Raw genomic sequence first — 26,187 nt, 5'->3', positions numbered from 1 at the left:
AACAGTTAACTGTGCAGCTGAATTCCATTCAAGTGCTTGTTGAATATTTACTGTGTACATTATGTTATATGTTAATGGAGGCTGTAAAATGATTCCATTTACTCATCATTACGATGAAGCTATTGAACTAGATGATCTCTAAGGTGACTTGTGAATCTAATGTGCTATGATTTTAAGTATAAATTTCTAAGTGAGAGAACAAAGTATTTAACTTCAGGTCAGGTGAAAACAATGCTGGTATTTAAAAATATTTCAAACTTTGGGTAAATATTTAAGTAATGCAAAGAAAAACAATCACATCAGACACATCAGACCAAGATCTTATTACTAAAATCTACAATACTCTACTAGCTTCCAAAAAGGAAAAAAACGAATTACCCATTGAGGAGGTGGGCAATGGACCTGAACAGAAGTTTCCCAGGGGCAGAAATCCGAATGGCCAACAAACATATGAGAAAATGTTCCCAATCTTTAGCCAAAAGAGAAATGCAAATTAAAACAACAATGAGGTACCACCTAACACCCTCAAAGGTAGCCCAATTCAAAAAATCAGAAAGCAACAAGTGTTGGAGGGGCTGTGGGGGGACAGGAACTCTCATCCACTGCTGGTGGACTTGTAAGTATGTACGACCACTATAAAAATCAATCTGGTGATATCTAAAACAGATGGAAATCGAGTTACCATATGACCTAGCAATCTCCCCACTGGGCGTATATCCAGAAGAGGCCAGAAACAAACCAAGGCCAGACTCCAATGTTCATTGCAGCACAGTTCACAATTGCAAGGAGTTAGAAACAACCCAAATTTCCATCAACTGACGAGTGGATTTAAAAGCTGTGGTTTATACATACAATGGAGTACTACGCATCACTAAAAAGCAGCGATGAACATATGAAGCACATCGCTGCATGGGACGAACTGGAGGAAATCATGCTAAACGAAGTAAGCTAAGCACAAAAGGACAAGTACAACATGAGTCTGCTGAGGTAAGCTTTTTAAAAATATGAAAAAGGGGCATAGGGGGAAAAAAACTACTTTAAACAAGCATTCCTGGGGTGAGAACCAGGTAGTATGGCAGGGCCCAGACCAAATCCAGGGATAAATATGGGAGCCAACTGAAAAGGAGGTGGGGAAAGGGGAAAAAATAAAAACTAGATGGCTAGCAGGAGCACAGGGCCCTAAACCACCCAAAGGGAGGGTATTTTGTTTATATCTCCACAGGGAAAGAGGGACCAGACTTCAACCCAGTGCTTCAACATGTGAATGCAACATGCCGGCATGGAGTAGGGAACCAGTGGAGAGGTTTGAGGGGCTGGCCCCAATCCCAACTACGTGGGCACCTGCCCCCCACCCCCACGCCACCGAAGGATTTATTTCAGAGGAAGGCACTGAATCTACAGCTCCAAGAGAGGGACATACCTGATCTGAGCACAAGGGAGCAGATGAAGGGGAGGAGGAGAGAATGGAGCACAGCCTGGCCCACCAGGCCTTGAGGATGATGTTCCCTCTCAGAGTAGCCAGTCCATAGAGAGGACCACATGGCTGGCCCCACTATGAGACACAGCATCTATTGCTGACCCATGACCCTACAGGGGACAACACTGATGACACAGTATGAGAATTGTGCCCAATCTGATCCCACCACACTGAGGCAAAACACTGAAAAAGTGCAACAAAACAGCAAGGGAACGGAGCGGAGAGGCCCCCAGGGAATGCTGAAGGTGGACTATGGGTCCAGGACATGGTGCCCCAACAGACTGATCTGGAAAACACTCCTAAAGGCCAATGAACAGTGCTTCAACTAACTACGAGCTTTTCTTTCTTGTTGTGTTGTGTTTTGTTTTGTTTTTGCCATGGCTTGTTGTAGGTGTTGTCCTGTTTTGTATTGTTGCTTGGTTTTGCTCTGTCTTGTTTTTGTGCATGTTGTTGTCTCCGCAGGTCTGTCTAGATAAGATGGGCTGGATGAACAATATGGAGGAGAAAACAACAGGACTGGCAGTTCTTGGGGGACATGTGAGAGGGGGAGGTGGGGGGAAAGGCATTGGTGTTCACAGACCCAGGGACAAGGGAACAACAAGGGTTCCAAATTGGTGGTGAGGAGGGTGCAGGAGGTCTGGTGGGGTGTGATCAAAAGTAATGTAACCAAGAGGAATTACTAAAGCCCAAATGAAGGCTGAGCATGATAGTGGGACAAGAGGAAAGTCAAAGGAAACAGGGGAAAGAACTAGGAGGCAAAGAGCATTTATAGAGGTCTAAATAAAGGCATGTACATATGTAAATATATTAATATATAAGGATGGGGAAATAGACCTATGTGCATATATTTATAGGTTTAGTATTGAGGTAGCAGATGGACATTGGGCCTCCACTCAAGTACTCCCTCAATGCAAGAATACTTTGTTCGATTAAATTGGCATTCTATAACGCTCACTTTCCTGACACAATCGCTGAAGACAAAGCAGGTGAATAAGCAAAAGTGGTGAATAAAGCTGATGGTGCCCGGCAATCAAAAGATATAACATCTGGGATCCTAAAGGCTTGAAGGTAAACAAGCAGCCATCTAGCTCAGAAGCAACAAAGCCCACTTGGAAGAAGCACACCAGCTTGTGCAATCACAAGGTGTCGAAGGGCTCAGGTATCAGGCATCATCAGAACAAAAAATCTTATCATAGTGAATGAGGGGGTAGTGCGGAGTGGAGACAGGAAGCCCATTTGGACATCCCCTACAGAAGAATCTCGGGGAGGATAAGAGTCAGTCAAGGTACAATATAGCAACAATGAAGCACAATTTTCCTCTAATTCCTAAATGCTTCTTCCCCACCCACTATCATGATCCCAATTCTACCTTAAAAATCTGAAAGAATGCTTCTTAAACAGAGTTGATTTTTAGGTGGATCTCAAAGACTATGACACAAAGAAATTGGTTGTGCTGCTTGCTGTCAAACTGACTCCTACTCATTTTAACCAGATAGAATAGAACTGCTCATAGAGTTTCCAAGCTGTAATACCTAGCAGCTGGCACTTAACAATTGCATCACCAAGTTGTTCGAGTAGCAGCTAACAGAATTTGAGTAGGATTGGATCCTGTGTTGACAGCCATGAAGCACTCCCATATTCATTGCTGCTCTTTTCACATAAGTCATATAACCCTTTTTCTGTGGCTTAGCGGTAGAATGAGAAGAAGGCAGAACAATTTTCACTCAGAGTCTGAGAGGAGGGAACAAGGAATCACAAGGGATGAGTAGATTTGAGGCTCCATGATCGCTTTGAAATGCCTTAATGACACTGCAGTTTAGGAGAGAGGCAAAGTTCAGACAAGAACTGAGGAGATGTGAAAAAGAAGAGAGAAGTGAGGGTCTAACTAACGTCTAGGGGAAATGGAATATTAAATTGGTATGATGCAGTTTGTGTTAGCTTTCTAGAAAACCATTACTAGTGACAGTCATAGAAGAAAAAACTATATCAAGAAAGAAATTTGTATCCTTCTAACTCAAACCTGTGAGTCAGATGCTAGCTGGAGATCCCTCTGGACTCACACACATGCTAGCTGATGAAGCAGGAAGATGAAGCCGGAAAGGAGATCAGGGGCCAGTGGGGGCAAAGTCCAGTGGATCTCAGGTTGGTAGGAAGATAACAGGATTTGGACAGTTTCCAAGGTCAGCAGGCACAAGAGCTGCTATCCCCAGGACCTCGGTCAAGGAAGCAAGCAGGACAGAGAAGAGCAGCGAAAGAGAAATCGTTCTTAACAAAATCTCTTCACACGGTCCCCCAATCACAGCCCCCAGGAGATGTCAGAAAGCTGCATACTGACTGAGATACTGGACTCCACCTCTATTTTCCCATACGGGTAGCCAAGTTGACACAAAACCTAGCTATCACCTTGGAAGACAAAAGATCCAGAGCATGGGGCACAATTTCTACAACTTCTCTCCAATGAATTATTTAGATTTATAAAGGATACCTTTAATAAAGAGTTGCTTAGAATTCTATATTTTTCTGAGTAAAGAGCTTACCATAGATATGGGAAATGGAATTCAGTTAAATAATTGGCTCAGGATGGCCAAAAAAGATTCTCACAATCAAAAAGGTGAGTAAGGCACCACTCAGTGTGGCTTCCTTTTTAAGAGCATCTTAGGGCTATTCTTCAGGCTAACTCCAGGAAAATAAATTGATCTGGTAAAGTAGTAGAATCCACTTTGTAAAGGATATTAATAAACAATTTAGAAACTATTTTTCTCTTTCCCTTTCTCCCAATGATGGTTCATAAGGCTTGAGAAGGTGACACAAACTAACTCCATTTAATATAAAACTATTCTTTATCACCACTAACCCAAACCCATAGCTCTCTGGACCCTCTTTTTCATACTGAATTAAATGGACATATTATTTTCTCTCCCTACCCAGAGGCAACTCAGCCTGAACCTGAGTTGCAAAAGCTTGAGTTTTCAACTGAGTGCAGTTTTCTTTCTTTTTGCTTTCCCAACTTTTTTATTTGTCCATACGTTACATATTATAGAACTCAGTAACTCAATCGTTCAGTCATAGCAAAGGGCATTGCATTGTGTAGTGACCACCATGGCAATCTTAGAGCATCCTCCCTCCCTCCCTGGTTAAATGACCTTTCAGATGAGTGCGCCATCACAATCCATTCTAGTGTTCTATCACCCCTCACCCCTCCCACCGGCTTCATTTGTACTACGAAATCCTCTTCTCCTCCCTACCCCGATCCTCCATCCCTGCATTCCCTGCAACCCCTTGGATCAGTTATTCTCTTTATGCATCCACCCCTCCTGTGCTTCACAGCTTGGAATCCCAATAGAAAACAATAAAACACAAAATCACGCAAAGATCGTAAGGCTAAAATTATAATAGTATAAAGACAAAAATACAAATAATGTGTATGAAGGAAAAGACCCCCATCAATATTCAAAAAGTAAGGGAGGAAATTTATGTCATGGAACAAGTAAGAAATACTTGCTCCCAGAACAAATTCAGGTTGTGTCTATAAGGGGAGTCAACTGCCCAAGTATCAAGTTCAAACCAGCATAGTCAAGATTCCAATGGTCTCTCTCTGCCTGGTAGTAACACTGTTTGAGACTGTTGCCTTTGGCTAGAAGGGATCTGCCAGCCACTCAATCTGACTAGATACTCTGCAAATGGATATTGGGCTCCCACTGTCCTCCATAGCCTTCTATAAGTTGAGTGTTCAGACCTTTAGCTCTGATAATTTTCTCTTTTCCATATTCAAATTTCGTAATTGTCACCTTTGGCTCACACAAGCAGGTGTGCTGCTTCTGTACTGACTTAATTGACTCCTCACTTAGATGGCTGCTTGTTTGGATACAAGTCTTTAAGACTCCAGACACTATTTCAGTTGATAGCCAAGCACCATCTACGTTCTTCATTACACTTTGCTGTAGCGCCCTTATCTTCGGTGATCATTTCATGAAGGTGAGTATGGAGCAGGCCATGACATAAAAGCTAATTGTTGTTAAGCTAGAGCTAGGATTTAATGTGAGTCCCAAACCTATGCCGGGATCTATGTTTTTGTTTCTTGTTTTTAAATTTGCTGGTACCATGGAAGTTGAGGCAAATGTCATATCATTCTATAGTCCAATCCTGTCAAATATGATTGTAAAATTGCCTCCATAATCAGTCTCTAAATATACTTTTCCTTCCTGGACTTCTTGACATTGTCTCCTTCTTATTTTCCCCACACCTCTATATTGCCCCTGCTCCCACCCCAAACGTGTTGCATTTTTCTCTACCTATGGACTGAGTGCAATTTTCGTTTGTGTTAAGCCTGGCAGACTTTTATCCTCCCACTTCACTTATTCATCATTCATGTCTAAAGAAATTAGTTCACTTATACCAGATTATCAGATTTAATTAGTAAACTAGGAACATCATACAAATGATTTTATTTTTAGTAGCTTTCTACATATCAAGTTACAGAACAATTAAAGTTCATGGAAATTTTTAGCAGAACTATCTGGTAAATAGGATTAAATGATGTTATCTGAGTGTGGGAAAATCTTATGGTATCAAATAAATTGTAGAGCCTTTTTAAATATTTGCCAGCCTCATCTCATATTCGAACTGGAAAGAACCAGTTATCAGAACAGATATCTATTTCTAACTCTAACATCTCACATGGTAGATGTGAACACTGAGTTGAATTTTGCTGTGGATAAAGATGTACCCTTATATTGATCTCAAAATTATATTTTGATGTAACTGTTCTACTGAATGATAATGTATTATAAATAAAAAAGCCAAAATATTTCTTTTAAATTACCACAGAGTGTTTATATCCCCCCACCCCCATCTCTACTAACCCAGCTGGCATATGACATTGTTCTGAACCATGTTAAGGCTTTGCTTATTTATTTTTTGTCTGGGTATTTCTCATAGACATTCATACGTAGTAAGACTAATTTAAAAATATTTTTTTCGGCTGAGTAATTTAATCAACCTGAACTTTTAAGCCTCTCAAGACCTGAAGAACAGGTTGATATAATTCCCTTCTAGTCAAGCTTTTAAATAGAAGAGCTACTTGATACAGTCCATTTATAGCTGTTCTTTGTTCTTTAATTGTCACAGACTTGGATAAAGTAAATTTTCCATGTTATAACACTGCTTCAGGCATAGATTAGTGAGGTATTTTTTGATGAATAAATCTGAGACTACACTTTTAACTTTTCCACATAGAATCTATGTACATGTGACTGTATGTATCTGTGTATACACACAGAATCCCAAACCACTGGCGTGGAGTTGAGTCCAGCTCACAGCTACTCTCTTGGACAACATAGAAGTATGTCTGTGGATTTCTGAACGTGTGACTCTTTAAGAGAGCAGAAAGTAGACGGTGCAAGGCATGAAAATAACAATTATTTATATTTTATCAAGGATGTGCAAGGGTGGGAGGGTGGGGAAGGAAGAGAGGGGAGAAGAGCTGATACCAAGAGTTCAAGTAGAAAAAAATGATTTGAAAATGATGATGGAAACATATGCATAAATGTGATTGATACTATTGATGCATGGATTGTTATAAGAGCTTTAAGAGCCCCCATAAAATTATTTTCAAAAAGAGAGAGAGAGTAGAAAGCCTCATCTTTCTCCCTAATAGTGGCTGGGAGGTTTAAATCGTTGGTCTTGTGGGTTAGCAGTCCAATTTGTAATCCACAACACCACTAGGTTCCTGTAGACACATCCATGTAGGTAGAAATAACCATATAAACATGATTTGTAATTATATGTCTATATACAGCTTTTTCCTTATCCTTTAAATCATTATGTGATTAAAAGTCAGCATTTTAAATCACTTCCATGATTAAATAGAAATTTTGAATAATCAAAGTCAAATCTACTATAGCTTATGATTGCATTCTTATCAGATAGGTTATGTCTAAATGTCTGAATCTCAAATTGTATATTTAGTTTTTTTAATGCTTCTAAATATGTCTACTTTTTTGACATACTTCTATTATGACTTTACAGAAAAATTTTAGTGAAATGTACAAGCCATATTTTGAGTCATTCATCCAGAACTCATTTATCACTTTACTCTGTCCAGAGCTGTAGAATGGGAAAATCTGAGCACTACCTGCCATTTGCCTTGGGGACCCACAAAGAACTGAGTGAGTTGGGATGTGAATGTACAAAGACTCCCTTTTCTGGAGCATCTTGGCCCAAATATGTCCCAGAGCAACTTGTGGTCTAGGAACATGCTCCCCACCCCACTCCCATTTTCCTGCTCATGTACCAAATCCTCCTCAGAGCTACTTAGCTAAGGTTGTGTGCTGTATGGATTTACAAAGTCCACTTCTATATCTGTTCCTGGTGAGGATAGAAACATTCCTCTCCCTTGTACACAAGATGGGTGTGTGCAGACCATCTTCTTGTGTCCTCTTCAAAGCAAGGCCCTCTGGCCAGGGAACTGATGTACACCATTGAAGCTGGGCTGCCATTGGCTCTATGTAATTAGAGTGATTCTATCTACGGTCTGCGTGTGACTCTTCCTTTTCTTGGCAACTCTTAGCATCTGTAAAGTCCTAATCTACATTATTATTTCCATTCGAGGGAACCCTGCTCTAGAGGGGTCACTCGCTCAACATGGGCCCTACACTCAGCTCTGAGGATGCAGCCAGGGAACGAAGGAAACACATTGCTCAGGGGGGAAAGCTACTTAACACAAAGGAGCAAAAGAGTTATACAATTATAAGGTTACGTGTACAACCAATTAGAGTACAGTAAGGAGGGTAAGTAGAGCTTACACAGATTTCACTAGAATGTGGCATTATGACACAGACACACGTGCACACACACATATGGGGATCCCTGGCGATGTAGTGGAGTCATACCTTGGGCTGCTAACCACAAAGTTGAACCCATCAAGAGAAAGACTAACAGATGTAGCACTCGGAAAAAGAGAATACTCAATACACTCAAAGCACTATAGTCCAGAACAAGGACAGAGAAAGTGTAAATGAAGGATAGGATGTTAGGACAGTCAAGAAATAGGAAGAAGGAAATTCCTTAAGTCCTTGAATAACCGGTGGGAAACTCTTGGTGAGACAGGAAACCAGTGAAAATTCTGAGCAGAAGAGTAATACGGTCTGATGATTTTAATCATATTAATAAGTTGTCTGAGCACAAGGGTGAAAGTAGGCAAGGCTGGTGGAGGCACTATGAACATCAATGTTTGCTTGTTTGTCTAGAGAAAGAAAGAAAAGAGGAAAAGAAAAATCACAGAAGGAAGGGAGGACAGAAGGGGGGAAGAAAAGAATAAAGGAGACAAAATGTTCAAGTTCTTAAAATATCAATGTAAATATTGCTTTGTAAATATTATAAATATGCTTTAAAATTGTTTAAATATTGTAAATATGCTTAAAATATTTTAAATTGTAAATACGCTTAAAATAAGTGTAAACATATCAATCAAAAATGCTTTAGGGTAGGTAAATCTATACAGTAACTGGATACATGATCCCATCATGGGGGCATGGGAGGGGAGGTTGGGGGGGGGGTGATGGGAAATTAAAAACAATGAGTCCAAGATGGAAGGAAATGTTCTAAAACTGATTTCAGTGATGATTATACAGCTCTTCCTGATGTGACTGCACTATAGAACGATAAGATATGTGAATTATATGCCAATAAAACTGCTGCGAAAATTGCTTTAAAATGTATAGAACCATAGTTTAGATCATTTAACTTTAGAAATTAATACACTAAAAAGAAATTAAGGCTGCTCTCTATAGAGGAAAAGAATCCTGATGGCATATTGGTTTTCATGTTAAATCAACAAGTGCAGAGCCAGCAGTTTGAACCCATTAGCTACTCTGGGAGAAAGATGAGGCTTTCTGCTCCCATACAGATTTACAACCTCGAACCACATCGTGGCAGGTCTATTACACCCGAGGTGCTGTCATGAGTCACAATCAATATGCATATTTATGAGCTTGAGTTTGATCTGATAGCAAGTAATCAAGGTTAAGAAACCTACAGAAAAGAAAAAGACTGTTAGTACTTCAAGGTCTGTTTGTTGACCTTTAGGAGAGTTTTCCAGACGAGTCTGATGGGGTGCACGTACTGATCCAAAGTCCATCCTTTATACTCCCTTGGGACTTCCTTGCTCTGCTTTCCCTGCCGCTCCATTGCACGCCCCCAGTGTTTTGCCTCAGTGTGGTGGGCAAACACAGTGGCACGCCCCCCACTGGGTCTCAGGTGCTGTCCCGTGTAGGGCCATGGATCAGTGCAGGATGTCACATCTCGCCGTGGGGCTGGCTATATGGTCCTCTCTGTACATTGGGCGCTTCAGCCAGGCTGTCGTCCTGTGAGCTTGGTGGGCCCAGGTGTGCTCCACTCCGTTCTTCCTCCTTCCTTTGCTTCAGCTGCCTTCTGGGTATGGTGAGGTCGGGCTAATTATGGTTAGGGCCTGCGTATGGTCCAGTCACTTTGTGGATTCCTCCATGCGTTACATTGCCCTTCTGTTTTTGTTTTTTTTTCTGTCTTTTTGTTTTGTTTTTTTCTATTCTTTTAAATTTTGTTTGTCAGTGGCCTTTTGTTTGTTAGCTTGTCGTGTTGCTGCTTTCAACGCTATGTTCTTATGTGCTGCTTTGGTGCTGTCAAAGCCGTCCACAATTTTATTCACATATTACTGTATCTGCAGGTTAACCTAGATAAGATAGGCTTGACAAACAATGTGAGAAGAAAATAACGGGACCAACGGTCCCGGAGGGACATGAGAGTGTGGGAGGTAAGGGAAAGGAGGAGGTGTTGGCCAACCCAGGGACAAGGGAATAATGAGTGGTTCAAAACCAGAGGAGGGAGGGGTTGGGAGGACTGGTAGGGAGTGACCAAGGGCAAGGTAACTGAGAGGAATTAGTGAAACCAGAATGAAGGCTGAACATGGTAGTGGGACAGGGGGAAAGCGTAAGGAAATAGAGGAAAGGACTAGGAGGCAAAGGGCATACATAGAGGCCTAAATACAGACATGTACATATGTAAATATATTTATGATTATGGGGAAACATACCTATGTGCATATATTTATAGGTGTAGTTTTAGGGTAACAGGTGGACATTGGGCCTCCTCGCATGAATTCCCTTAATACAAGAGCACCTTGATAGGCTAAACGGTCATTTCATGATACCCACCTTCCCGACATGATCCCTGAAGACAGATGTATGCATAAGCAAATGTGAAGAAAGCTGATGGTGCCGGCTATCAAAAGATATAGTGTCTGGGGTCTTAAAGGCTTGAAGGCAAACAAGCGGCCATCTAGCTCAGAAGCAACAAAGCCCACAGAGAAGAAGCACACAAGCCTGTGTGAACATGATGTGTTGAAGGGATCATGTAGCAGACACCAAAGAACAAAAACCATCATTGTGTGATCACCTTCCCCACATAAACACTGAAGATGAATGTGTGCATAAGTAAGTGCAGTGAAGAAGGCTGATGGTGCCCAGCTATCGAGAGATATAGCATCTGGGGTCTTAAAGGCTTGAAAGCAAACAAACGGCCATCTAGCCTAGAAGCAACAAAGCCCACATGGAAGCAGCACACCAACATGTGTGATCATGAATGGCCGAGGGGACCAGGTTTCAAGCACTAAAGGCAGGGGAAAATAATCATATAATTGTGAATGAGGGGAACGTGTGATGGGGACTCAATGCCTATCTGTAGATAACTGGACATCCCTTGCAGAGGTGGAGTGGGGAAGAGATGAGTCACTCAGGGTTCAGTGTAGCAATAATGAAACTCACAACCTTCCTCTAGTTCTTAAACGCTTCCTTCCCCAACTATCATGATCCCAATTCTACCTTGCAAACCTGGTTAGATCAGAGCATGCGCAGATGTACAGATGGGATCTGGAAACAGAGGGAATCTAGGACAGATGAACCCCTCAGGACCAACGGTGAGAGTGGTGATACTGGGAGTGAAGGGGGGGTTGGAAAGGGGGAACCGATCATGGGGATCTATATATAACTTCCTCTCTGGGGGATGGGCAACAGAAAGGTGGGTGAAGGGAGACACTGGGCAGTGTAAGATAAGATAAAACAATAATTTATAAATTATTAAGGGTTCATGAGGGAGAGGGGCGCAAGGAGGGAAGGGGAGGGAAAAACGAAAATGAGGAGCTGATTCCAGGAACCCAAGCAGAAGACAAATTTTGAGAATGTTGAGGGTAACGAATGAATAAGTGTGCTTTACACAATTGATATATGTATGGATTGTGATAAGAGTTGTATGAGCCCTAATAAAATGATTTTAAAATAAATAAATAAATAAATAGATGTACATAATCCATTCCATTACATGAACTTTAAAAAAAGTTATAGGAAAGATTAAGCAAATGAACCAGAATTTTAAAATATCATTGAGATTATTAGTTTAATTTTTAGGGCCAGGCATATGAATCTTAATTCATTGACCTTATTTAAGAACTGTATTGTCCTTAGGAAAGTAATTACATCTCTGAGCCTCAGTTTCTTCTTCTTCTAATGTTGATATTAATAGTGCCAAATTAATAATGGTGGTTGAAAGCATTAAATCAAATCATTTAAAGTATTAAAATACCTGCTGTTCCATAATAATTCTTACTGGTTCTCAGCTGTAATTTGGCCTGCTGTGAAATATACACCTATTAGTTAAAGGTAACAGAATATTTATTTCTTGGAATCCCACAGGCTCATGGTATCTCATATGTATTATATTTGCTTGCAATTAGTAACTGCCTTAGAGATTCAGAAAGGACACAGCCTAGTACAGGAGCCTGGAGAGAATAAAATTATTTCATCAAGCTTCATTTAAAAACTCATCAAGTTACTGATGTTATTTTCTCTGTAAAACATAAGGCTACATTGTCATCGTGAGATGCTACTTAGGGTCTAAATCATGTCACGCCATGTGCAACATGCTTTCCCTGGTTGCTGGTTTGCTCCAGGCCCATTGCCACAGCCATTGTGTGTTTTGAGAGCCTTCTGCTCTAAGGAGCTCATCTTCCACACTTCATGTGGCAACAATCTGTTGTGATCCCTAAAGTTTTTGTTGACTATTCTACAGAAGCAGGTTACCATGCCTTTATTATTGTTGTGTGTGTCCATTTTGGGTTTATTTGTACAAACAGCACAGTACAGCAGTTCCATAAAGAAGAAAACCCAGGAGTCACACCAGTCCCTCTTGTCCTCAGAGAACTCTACTTTGTGGCACCCCGGGCACATTTGGGAGTTTGAGCTGGAATTGAGGCCTCAGGTAGAGTGTCATCCTTGCTTTGTCCCTTGGCTTTGGGCTGGAAATATATGCTTGAGCCCACTTGCCAAGCTTGGGATGGGTAATGTTGGCCAGTTGACTGAGCTTGTGGTTGATGCCCATTGGTACCTTAGCTTTGACCTCCTTGGGCTTCACAAGAGCTTGGGTAGCCTTATATGAGCATTCATGACTTTGCCATTGTTGGCCTGCATCTTCTTCAGGCCTTTCTTTTTTTTTTTCTTCTTTTACATTTTATTAGGGACTCATACAACTCTTACCACAATCCATACATATACATACATCAATTGTATAAAGCACATCCATACATTCCCTGCCCCAATCATTCTTATTGTGCTTCTTGGTGAAGTGCATATCCCTTGGGAAATTGGTGTCCACCCCACTAAGAGATTCATATTCTTGTGATTGGGGTTTCTTGACATAATTTCCATGCTATTTTTGGAATTGGTTGTTGTGGTATTTACATAATTTAATGTCAACTTGATAAATAAGTATAGGAGTGGGATCTAGCCTGTCAATTAAGTCACAGTCTGATGATCCTTCCTTGTGGGTGTGGCCCTCTCATGAGGATTCTAGGAGCTTCCTCACTTTCTCCCTGGAGGTGGGCCATATACTCTCCCTCTGCTTCACCTTACTACCAAAGAAACACACTCAGGAGCTAGAGGAGCCACATGGAGAAGCTCTCATTACCACCAGATCCACAAGACATTCCACTGTGATTGTTCTGCTTCGGTATCATTGTATGTTATGTGAGTCTGAAGAGGAATGTATGGACTAGTCTCAGATATATGGGCTAATATCAGACATATGGACTTTATATGGACTGGACTTGGATGTTTTCTCAATATATAATTGCTCTTTGATAGAAAACTATCTGAGAAAGGAAAACAAAGTATTTGATGTTTAATCATTGCAATTCTGTTAATCTCCTCCACCTGAACGCTATAATCTTCTCAACATCCCCAACCCCCACCATTTATTCCCTGGACTTTTTGGGATAAGAGAAACTGTTCTTTTGGAATTCTACCTTATTCCACTACTAAAGACAGCCATGAAAGTGTATAAGCAAGCCACATCTTGCCTTTATCTCTCCCTGTGTTAGATATCCTATTGCTAGACTTCCCATTCCTATTTACTTGGTTCTCTGGTTCTGAGGATACAGCGTGGTCTTTTGTTTTTGTTTTGATGTACAGAATTGTCATTCCAGTTGGAACTTTGTATAACTGCATCCATAAACACAGTGGAATCTAGATTCAGCCATCCATTAAGAATGTAGGCAATGTGCACCAGTGCTTAGGGTCAAATATTTTTCTCTTCATTTGGTCAGGTTCTGGTTAACTCAGTTCTAAGCATTCCCAGCTAAGTCACCAGGTACCAGTAGAAAGCAGAATTCCCAACTTCAGACCTGGTGCCTTCACATATTCCACCGTAGGCCCCTCAGGCTAGGTTATCATAGGCTCAGGTTACGCACAACTCTATAAACTTCTAACCATGTAGCTTGGTGAATCCACAGGTGTTGCAAACTGTTCAGTTACTAGTTTATGTGAAGTATATTAATGACAGCGACTTTAAAGATGAGTTTCTTTTTTGCAAACCTCTTGAAACTACAACTACTGCACGTGATGTATTTGACACAGTTGGTTCATTTCTGAAAGAATATAAGATCTCTTGGGGAAAGATTTGTGGTGTTTACACAGATGGTGTTCCAGCTATGCTGGGACGTCGATCTGGATTTCAACATTTGGTACCGAGTGAGTCGCCGAAAATCATCAGAACTCACTCTATGATTCATTGGCAAATATTAGCAATGAAGACGCTGCCACAAGAGTTAGAAAGAAGTAATAGAAAGCATCATAAGTTCTGTCCATTTTGTAAAGGTAAGCACTTTAAACAGTCCATTTTTTTCCTGACCTGTGCAACAAGTTGAATGTGCTGAATAATGCTCTGCTACTTCACACTGAACTGAGATAGTTGTTGAGAAGAAAAGTTTTAAAACATGTTTTTGAGCTTCTTGATGAACTCAAGGTGTTTTTTAATCAGAAAGTAAGACCATAGTCCTAAACACTTTTCAGTGATAAAAGTGAACTGCATGAAATAGCTTACTTGGTTGACATCTTTACCATCTTGAATAGGTTAAATTTATCAATGTAAGGACAAAATGCAACATGTCTCAATTTGTCTGAAAAGATTCAATCATTCCAAATGAAATTTCGGCTTTGGCAAAAATATAAAATTTTATGTAAATATATTTACATGTTGCCTACCTTATCTGCTTTCTTTCAGGAACATGACACTGAATCATTAAAGGGATTACAATGATAATTTCTGTGAAAGAACACTTGCATATGCTTGAAAATGAAATTTCATCAGTTTCCAAATCTACCTGACACCCCATTTGCACTTGCCAGAAGGCCATTCACAGTCAAAGTTGAAGATGTTCTTGAGAGGAGCTCATTGAACTTATTAACAGCGATGAAGCAAGAACTGATTTCTATACCATGCCAGTTACAAAATTCTGTATCAAGTGTTTGCAGTCATATCCTGTTCTGTCTGAGACTGTGTTGTGCCTTATTCTTACATTTCCCATTTCCAACAACATATCTTTGTGAAACAGGGTTTTCCAGCTTGTTGGTTATCAAGTCTAAATACAGAAGTAGACTTGTGGAAGAAGGTCTTCATTGTGCCCTTGTAAAGACTGCTCTGAGAATTTCTGATCTGGTGAGAAAGAGGCTGTCTCAACCTTTATACTGGCATTGGCTTTTTACACATACTGTTGTAAAATATAGCAATGTAGTTTTCAGTTGCTAATTATTTTAAGACTGTTACCCATACTACACTATGCTTCAAGACAAAATTTCACTTATTTTTCATTAGAAATAAATATTTCACAATATAGAATTACACATTGTTTTGTAATTCATTACTATGCTTGAATGATGCTCAATTTGTAACAATGAAAATACATCCTGCATATCAGATATTTACATTATGATTCATAACAGTAACAAAATTACACTGATGACGTAGCAACGAAAATAATGTTATGGTTGGGGTTGACCACAACATGAGGAGCTGTATGAAAGGGTTGCAGCATGAGGAAGGTTGAGAGCCACTGCTCTAGTGGATCTGGCCTTGACTTAGCCATTCTGAACAGCCGGACTTCCACTCTAAAAGCAGCTGTAGTTTACAACGCACAAATCACAAGTCTCACTTCCTGTGTGCTCTTTTCTTTCTCTCACAGAGCCCCATGATTCCATCTCACCCTACATACCAACTGAGTCACCCATGTAGAAGGCCTATCTGACCTTCTCCCAGTATACAAGGGGGAAAGAGACTCCAAATCCATCCAATTAACATTTTGTTTCTCTAGACCCTCCTATCTGTATAAATGTGTTATGCTGAGCTTTCTAGAGAAAGAAAACCTGGCATATTCATAAATGCACAAGAAACAACTTAATATCAAGATAGAAATGTATATCAAGGAAATAGCCCAGCCAAGTCTAACTCAAGTCCATAGGTCAGATGCCATTTGGAATCCCCTCTAGACTCATGCAACTGCCAGTCAATGGGAAAGGAAGTTGAAATGGGAAGATATCACAGACCGGTGGTGCAGTCATGTAAATCCAAAGTTGGTAGAAACACACAGGATGCAGTAGCGCCCAAGTTTGGCAGGATGCACAGGGCATTAAGTCCAGAGCCAGATGCAGAATCAGGAAACAGGAAGGTGAAGTGGGGACAAGAGAGACAGAAGATAGCCATTATGTTTTATAAAAAGGCCACACGCCAAAGGAAATGTCATCAGTCTGGGACCCAATTGATCGGTTGGATTCATATATACCTACATACAAGTACATCAAGTTGACATTAAATCTAACCATCACAAATATCAATCTTTATATGCTCCATTCCATTTTGGACTTCCAATTTTCCTAGATTCATATTTTACACATTCTATCTTCTGATTGTCTATTGACATTTTCAGCTGTTTCTTCTCTTTTGGAGACATACGTCATCAGCAAATGAAGGTCCTGTAAGGAGAAAGTAGCACTTTCTCAGTTGTATTTTGACTGTCTTTCAACCTTCTAGGCTCATCTTTTGGCATGATATCAAATAGTGTCCTACTTTTAATCATATGGTTTTCGGAGGTTAATCTCTCAGAATTAGACAGCCAGTTCCTTTTTAATAGTACAACTGATATTTGAAATACTGGTGGCTTCCATTCTCACTAGGGAGCTCTGAGGGTGTAGTGGTTACACCTTGGGCTGTGATCCACATGGTTAGTACTTGGACACCACTAGCAGCTCCTTGAGAAAAAGGCTGTGGCTTCTACTCTCATCAACAGCACAGTCTCAGAAACCCACAACCGGGTCACTGTGAACCAACTATGACTTGATGGCAGTGAGTTCTAATCTCACAGCAACCCATAAGCCAACCACAGCATGACAAAATGATAGATGGGTGAAGAAAACTTGTTACATCCTGGATAGTCATCAATGAAGATTTGTGCTAATGAGTACTTATATGATTTATCCCCTATAGTTTTATTTAACTTACCCCCTCTAAACATCCCTCAAAACGGAGCTGAAGCAGGGGATGAAATTTGCTAAAAGGACTCCATTTAATACTATATCTGATTGAAAAAGAAATGCTCTGAAGATTTTTTTTGGAATTATTGAGGCTTTGTAATTTCAATATTGATATTGTTTGACAAGATTATCATATTTCACATCAAAATTTGGATAGAAAATACAGTGGAATTTTTATTGCATATATGGAAATGAGTGAAAATGAAATATTAAACAGTGCTGTTCAGCAAATAACTTGGGTGTTTTAATGTATTAGATTGTAATTTTGGTCATGAGGATAAAAGCACTCTTGTTGCTTAATCTGCTTTCTAAAATGCTATTATATTTTTGACAGGATTACTCTAATCCTTGTCATCTCAAGTCTATTGGATTTAATTATGGGTCAGTAGAGCATTTTCCCCAACATTAAATCGTTATTTACTTATTCGATAAGCATATTGAAGGACCCACAAAGGGTTGAAGCCAGTCCCATAGCAAATATGTGGATTTCTCTCTTCAGTGACATAAATAGGAATTACAATTACCCCAGTGAATATGTTAATTCCTAGTCTGTTGTAACAAAGCAACATAAAATGGTGATTTAAAACCATAAAAAATTACTCTCTTGTGGTTCTGTGCTGTGTCAGCAAAGTCATGATCCCTAAAGGCTCCAGTGGGCAGGTCTAACCCTGCTGCTTCCCAGCTTCTAGTAGGTCTTAGGAATCCTTGGAATTTCTTGGTTTGTAAATGCATCAGTTAAATATAACCTCCTGGTAATTAGCAACACCTTCAAATATCCTATCCCACAGCAAGTCACAAATACAGATATCAGGGCTAAGATTTCAATGCAAATTTAAAGGAGATTCCATTTAAAGCACAGCACACGGATGCATCCTATATCAGTTCCCCTTCCCTCCAAACCATCTTCTACACTGTCAGATTTTTCTTCTAAACTACAAAGGTGAGTCAGGAAGTATTGTCACTAGTTCTTCAGTGCCTCCGTGCATGTGCTTATTGACAACAGTGTGCCTCTTTGATAAGGGAATGGTGATTGCTACGTTCTCTCACATAACAACACACTGTCTCCAGCTCAACTAGGTGCCCTCAAAATAGTCTCGTCAAAATAGTGACACCCAAAGGGATCTTGCTGGGCCCATTTAATTCAAGGCATAGAGATCAGCTCAGAAGGTTATGGTGACTATTTTGGGGATTCCCAAAATAAAAGCCTGGAAGATTTTCTAAAATTACACAAAGAAAGAACATTTAAGAAAACTGAAAATGGTTTTGGTGAGAACAAGGGCTAGGAAGTTTGCACCAAGATTCCCTGCCTCTCCCCACTAACCCCCATTCTAACCATGTATCTACTCCTTTGAGGCTGCCCAAGGAGAGTGTCTCTGGGAAATCTTGCCCCATGCCCTTCATTTTGCCCCTTCAGATTTCTCTTTGTTCCCCAACTCGAACAAAGTTGTCAAAAAAAAAAAAAGTCAGTTTCCAAGGCAGGTCCTCCAGAGAAACTGCTGACGGAAACGAAAGACATTCTCCTTTCTTGACCAGTTGCACCAACACATCCTGGAGTGAAACGCCCTTCTTTTCTAGAATGATTTGCTGTATTACCCCCCCCCCCCCATCTTTCACTCCTCTTTTTTCTGCTGCCCACTAGCCAGATTGCTGCAAGTGATTGTGAATGGTTGTATTCCCCAAACAAGATGCTGAGAGTCCTTACGTGGTGCAGTGATTAGACTGCTTCTGTTTTAGCCAAAATGATTCAAAACGTTAAGACAAAAGGTTTGGTGTTCTATTTCTGGAAAAACAATAAACAAACAATCAAAACATTGAAAGCAACGAAGTTGTACTCTGACACAGATGGGGTTGCCATGAGTAGTGACTCACCACCAGGTGGCTTTAAATTTGCTAGGAAATACATTTGAGGTAATTAGTTTATTGTGCCAACCTGGCTGATAAACACATGTGGGGTTAACTGAAGGACAGAGGGATAAATGGCTCTGTGAGCCTCACCTTACTAGTTCTCATGTCTCTTTTTGTGATGGTAGGATGAGGGTGCAGCTGCCTTAGCCAGTTCCCTGCTTCAGCTGGCAAGGCTCACTTCCTGCGAGACATCCCCAAGGACAAACCTCATGGACCTCCCCCAATGCAGCCCTGGGTGCTGGAAGAGCCGTGTGGAGACCCCTGCCAGTGCTAAGATGCTTACACATTCACTGACTTGGCTTTCTTCCTGCAGTCAGCATCATTGCTGTGCTTTGTGAGATGGAGAAGGACTTTGTGGATAGGTATTGGACATATGGGTTAATGTTGGATTTATGGGCTTGGGCAGCACTGGGTTGGGATATTTACTTGATGTGCACTTACGCTTTATATAAAGCTCTCTCTTATACATGAGTTTTCTGTGGATTTGTTTCTCTAAGTACCCAGACTAACACAACACCGAATGTTCACGGAAGCAGCAGTCAGAAGACCACATGACACATTGTGTTGGATAAATCTGCAGCACGAGATCTCTGTAGAGTGTTGAAAAGCAAAGATATTACTTCGAGGACTAATGCGCACCTCACCCAAGCCATAGTATTTGATTGCCTCAGATGCCTGTGAAATTAGACATTAAATAAGGGAGAATGAAAAAAATTCAATGCATTTGAATTATAGTGCTGGAAAAATATTGAATGTTCCATGAATTTGCCAAATGAAAAAACAAATCTGTCTGGTAAGAAGTACAGCCAGACTGCTTCCTAGAGGCAAGCATGGGCAAGACTGTCCCAGATACATTTTGGACATGTGCTCAGAGAAACCAGGCCCTGGAGTAGGACACCAGCCAGGCTTGGTAAAGTGGAGGGAAGTGAAGAGCAGGAAAGCGCTGGGCAAGATGGGTTGACACGGTGGCTGCAGCAACGGGTTCAAATATAGCGATTGTGAGGAAGGCACAGACCTGGTACTGTTTCATATCATTGTACATACGGTTGCTATGAGTCATAATGCTCTTGATAGCATCTAACAACAACAGTATCAGCTTGATAATTTACAAAATTAAGATACTACAAAAATGACATAGTTAATACTATTGAAATCTTGTTAATCAGACACTATATATTCTCTAATTATTGTATTAAGTTTCAAACAACTAAATGAGGTATTTAAGTACGGCTACCCCTACTCAAGGTAGCATCACATTTTACATGAAGAAGAGAAGGTCTAGGAGTTTCCTCCACATCCAGAGTCATTCTTTTACGGAGTGGTGAAGCCAGGATTGAAATGCAGATCTTGTGAATTTAGAGACCACTCACGAAATGATTACTGTGACAAATATTTGTAGAGGTGAGAAGTACTATTCATTACAGACTCTGGTTTGGAAGACTCTGGCTGGTTACTAATAACATAAATACAAGTTTCAAAATTCCCTGGAGTTGCGGAATTTGAAAAACAAACGTTGTGGTCTGGGATCATGCCCATTCCTTACTTGTTGTCCTTAAGGGCCTGGAACTACCTTTCCTTTTAAGGTTGCAGTTTCTTGGACTATGCCACCTGTCTTGGGTTTCAGAAAGGTCCGTAGGACTCGTCTATTGAGCAACAGACGACTCTCCTCAATGACCGACTACCCCAGGCACGCTCCTCCTCTGGCTGCACTCTCAGTTCTTCCCCTCACTCCTTGCAAACTGTCCCCAAGAATGGTGGGAATTCCTATCACATCGGCCACCAGATAGCTTGATGGGCTTTATATAATGCACTTTTCTGAGCAAGTTACCAGAGATGGCATAGTGACATTTGGACATCAAGTTTTCTTCCTGAAGATTCTGTGATAAATATCAGAGACTAAACAAATCACATTCTTTAAAAATTAACAGGATAATAAAGGAGGCTTTTATGAAGCAAGTAGTCACTTATAAGGCACAAACTGGCTTTGGGAATTCGCACAGAGAGAACAAATCTACCAAATGCTCTCATTTACTGACATTTGGTTTCCGCAGATAGCAGCTGACTCTTTATTTTCTCAAACAGAAGCTAGTGAGGACAATGGTATTTCCAAACATTGTTACAAGATTATATGCACCGTGGTTTTACTGTGTGTACCAATTTGGATGTAATATACTGAGGTCTGGGTTGTTGGCTCATGGGGTATGGGATTTTATAGATTAGAATTTTCCAGAAAGATTACTAGAGTTGTAAGATAAAATATCCAGCCTGTTATTTGTCCTGTTATCTATAAATGTGTCTTTCTTCTATAAAACAGGCTATTGCTCATGCTCAGTGTCCAAAGAACCTGACAACCATAAAACATCAAGAAACTATGATCCCAAGTGGCAGAGAGATAACACAGACCAATGAACCACAGAAATGTCTTCCATTTCTGTATGTACTGATGTTACTTCAACAAATATTTTAAAAATATTTTTTCTTTTCTTCTCCTTCCCCTCCCACTTCCTTATATTAAGTAAATTAAGTGATGGCAGCCTACTTGAACTCTTTTGTTTGCCCCATGTATTCCCGATAACAGCTAAGGTTGCCTGACCTTTAGGAATGCTCATAAGATTGGATCAAAGTCCCATTAATGGCCCGAAGCTTAGTGTGAGCAGGGGGCAAATCTGTGTTATCATTTCAATTTAATGTACAAGGAATGCCATAGCAGTCTCGTTGCTATTCTGCACACCTGACAAATCCGCATGAAAAACTTTCTTCCTTACATTCCCCGGGAACCTCACCAACTCATGTTCCCAAGTGATGCCAAGTCCAGACTGATAAGTAAGCTATTAAGAGAAGAGATTGATGGTTGGAGCAGTCAGTCAAGGACCGGAGAGAGCAGCTGAAAGGCCTTGAAGAAAGACTGTGGCCTTCTTTTGAGCTGGTTGAAAATTAAATTTCATTTCTTCTTCTTTTTGGATAGAGGTTGGGAGTTTCTTTGTTTCTTACAACACTTTTAATATTCCTTACAATGACTGCATTTCTTTAGAAAAGAACAAAATGCAGGGATTTTTGGTTGCCAGTCTTTCTACACTTTAACTTTGCATAGTGCTTTATGGTGTTCCAAGTATTTCTTATTATTCTATTTTAAATTCTCACCAAATATAGCAGGGGATTTTCTCCATCATACAACCATATTCTAGGTTTCAATTTTTAAAATTATAAAACTCAATAACACAGAACATTTAAAAAATCTAATTAGCTAAAATAATTTTAAACGTGTTTTCATCAAAGCACCCACTGCATCTTGCAGAGCAGTTCAGTGGCGGGCTGTGGGGAAGCACAACTCATTTCCTTGCACAGTGATGAACGAGTATAACAATTATTTAGAATAATTGGTCGCATATTCATCCAACCTTAAAAAGAATAGCATTTATGAGACTTGAAAATTGATGACCATTTTAGGAAATTTTAGAAAAAGATCCTCCCTATGATCTTATAACACAATCACTTTGCCTTGACAGTAGTTTGGAAGCACCAAGGCTCACCGGTGATGATAGCTGGAGAAGAATCAGGCAACAGTTTCTAGGCGTGCCCAGCCTTTGTAAAGCCACACTTTCACTTTGCCATTGCTCGCTTGAAGAGGTCAAACTGAGCAAAGGCTTTAGTGATTTGCCCATGAGGGATTCAGTTGAGAGTTGGTCTATTTAGAGTAACTGGGGACGAATGATCGGCGCTACTAGAGAAGAGGACTTTTGTACACTGCAAGGGCCTCTGAAGTGATGTGCTCTCCCCATCTGACCTGACTGAGGAAACCAGGGCAACTGTCACCCTAGAAAGTCTAGTTTCTATACGCCCCCTTTCTGTCTGGGTTTCTTGGTTACCATACTGGCTTACTTTTAATATTCTATGAGCGAGTGGTTTTCTCCACAGAACCGTCCTTTTCTCAACGGCCCTTATGATCATGTCTATGTCAGCTAGCACAACGCTGAGCACATTTCCTGTTGGCAAAATAAGCTCTATTCAATACAAACAGTGAAATAAGCAGATTCAGAAATACTTAGTAGCGTAGGCTTGTTGCCTTAGAAATGCAATTTCGTCAACAGCTTATTGAAATCTTACATAGTTCAAGTGTCTGTGATGGGCTAGTCACTGTGAGAGTATTCTGGTGACTTTGTAACCATGGATTTCATTTTCCCACAGTTTTGACAAATGTGCTTCACATTCCATCAAAATTATTATTTTTAAAAGATCAACAAACGCCTCCTCTTTCTCTGATGGGCACCAGATCAAAGTCGACTGTGTAAAAGAACGGAAATATTAATCAGAGCAGAGTCCTTAGCGTGATTCTTATTACTTTGTAGAGTAGAATTGAAACGAGTGAAGGAAAATAAGTTATGTATCCACTACTTTGATAAAAAAAGATGAATTCTTAACAAGTATTGAATCTCCTGGGCTTTGAAGACGATGCTTTTAAACGCTGTGGATCCAGGGTGGCCTGTGAAACCTGGGAGGTGGTTCAGAGTGACCACTCACTAGTTATGGTGGAATTGGTGGAATTCCGAACCTTTCTAAGTCCTAGCATCTTCATTTAAAGAATTGTTTTCCAAACGATTAGTATGGTATTACAAATGCTAAAATAGAAAAAAAAACATATCTGGAAAGTCCTGGTGATGCATATTTAAATGCTTTCCTGCTAACCAAAAGTTGAACTATTGGAACCCACCAGCCATTTAGATAGAAAGAAAAAATCGAATTATCTTTTCCCATAATAAATATAACCCGGAAAACCTTATGATGTGTGCATCGAGTCCATCACAACTCAGAGTAACGCTATGACAGACTAGCACTGTTCCATCTGCGTGTGTGCGTGCGTGTGTGTGTGGAAAGGGTGGGGTGGGGGTGCTTCAAAAGTTCAGGGAAATTTTCATTATATTTTAATCCAAAATTTCCATGTACTTTATGAACCCTGGCCCCTATACACACATACAAAAGTACATTAAAAAGTATTGATGCTAGGCTTCTGGTTCACACGTGCATTGTTTTGGGGTGTGTTTTTTTTTTTTTTCAAAAAAAGCATGTTTATATGTGTCTCTGCAATCAGTGGGTACCTGTAGGCAGATCTAGTAATATATTTGTGTTAATCTAATTAGTGTCTCTCAAAAAAAGTCCAATAAAAAATAGTTGTTGAATGGCATCAAGCATCCTTAGAAAGATATGGTAGATATGCTTTGGTATTTAAATGTAGTAATTCTGATGCACTGACAGAAGAATAAACATCTGTGCTGGAAGAGGTACTACCAGAATGTTCCTGAGAAGCAAAGATGGCAAACTTGATGTCGTATCTTTGGACCTGTCACCAGGAGGAACCAGTTCTGGAGAAGGTCCTCAGAGTTGGTAAAATGTTCATAAGAGGGATTGACATAGTGGCTGAAATAATGAGCTTAAAAGAAAACTGTGAGAATTGTGCAGGGCTGGGAAATGTTTTTTTAAAAAATATTTTATAAAGGGTCGCTATGAGTTGGACCCAATTCAATGGTAATTAACAATAATCTTGATATATTTTCTCAAAGGGCATAAGATAATCATGAAGACTTACTAGGGGGAAAATTAAAAAAAAATTGAAAGTTGAATTGGTGAGAAAAATGGCCAGGAGAGTTGCACCAAGTTTTTGTTTTGTTTTATCATTTTATTGGGGCTCATACAACTCTTATCACAATCCACACATACATCAATTGTGTAAAGCATGCTTATACATTCGTTGCCCTCATCATTTTCAAAATTCTCGCTTTCCGCTTGGGTTCCTGGAATCAGCTTCTCATTTTCCTTTCCACCCCACACCCTCCTCCCTCATGAACCCTTGATAATTTATAAATTATTATTTTATCATATCTTACACTGCCAGGCGTCTCCCTTCACCCACTTTTCTGTTGCCCATTCCCCAGGGAGGTTATATGTAGATCCTTTAATCAGTTCCCCCAGTCTATCCCCACTTCCCTCCCATGATCACAATTTTGCACCCTCTCATTCTTTAAGAGTAGCAAGGGTTGCCTTACAAATATTTTGTTAGGACGCCTTAACCCATCCACCCTACAACCCCGAGTTCACCTCTTCAGATTTCTTTCTGTTCCTAAAACTCAAAGAACATTTAAGAGAAACACAATTTGAGTCCATCAAAAATGAGTCCGGCCGCTATTTGGATGTGGTGTCAATTGAAGAGAGCAGACTTCTGCCAGGACCTTGAGGGTGATGGAAGCACCCCCTGCTGAAGTGTATAGACCCAGATATTGGACATAACAAGTGATAATGCCTGCATATTTAAAGGGTTTATTTAATAAGGTTTTCCATTATTTTGTATTAATACTTTAAAAATTTACATTCACATAATCATGTATGATACTGACCTTTGAACAATATGAATTTGAATTGTATAATTCAAGTTAGATGCTGTTTTGTGGTAAAATGCCTGTTCCTTAATCATCCTGATATGGGCAGCTCATCTCTCCTATAAATTGTATGTCATAGTAAAAAGTCAACACTCGTGATTCACTAGTATTTCCATTGTGTTTAGTACAATACTGTAAATGTTGAATGGCATTATGAGACCCTTTCCAAGTGCCACAAATGCTGCTGCAGGTGGCCCCCCGAAACAGAAGAAAGTCATGACATTACAAGAGGTTGAATTGTTTGATGGGTACAGCAGATTGCAGTTGGCATGTGTGGTTGACTGCTGTTTCCAGATAAATAAATCCATTATAAGACCACTGTAAAAAAAAAAAAAGTATCCTCATGAGCCATCCCTGCAGCTCTGATGGCAGTCAGGAAACCTGGCACTTCTTGGAAAATAGCTTTTTATCTTGCCTTAGTTGGGGAGCAATCACTGGATTTGAGACCGGGGAAGGAGTAAGTATTAGAGCTGATTGTGATGATACAACG

This window comes from Tenrec ecaudatus, chromosome 8 (genome assembly GCF_050624435.1).
Source record: "Tenrec ecaudatus isolate mTenEca1 chromosome 8, mTenEca1.hap1, whole genome shotgun sequence".
In the NCBI taxonomy this organism is placed as follows: Eukaryota; Metazoa; Chordata; class Mammalia; order Afrosoricida; family Tenrecidae; genus Tenrec; species Tenrec ecaudatus.
This window is presented reverse-complemented; position numbering follows the sequence as displayed.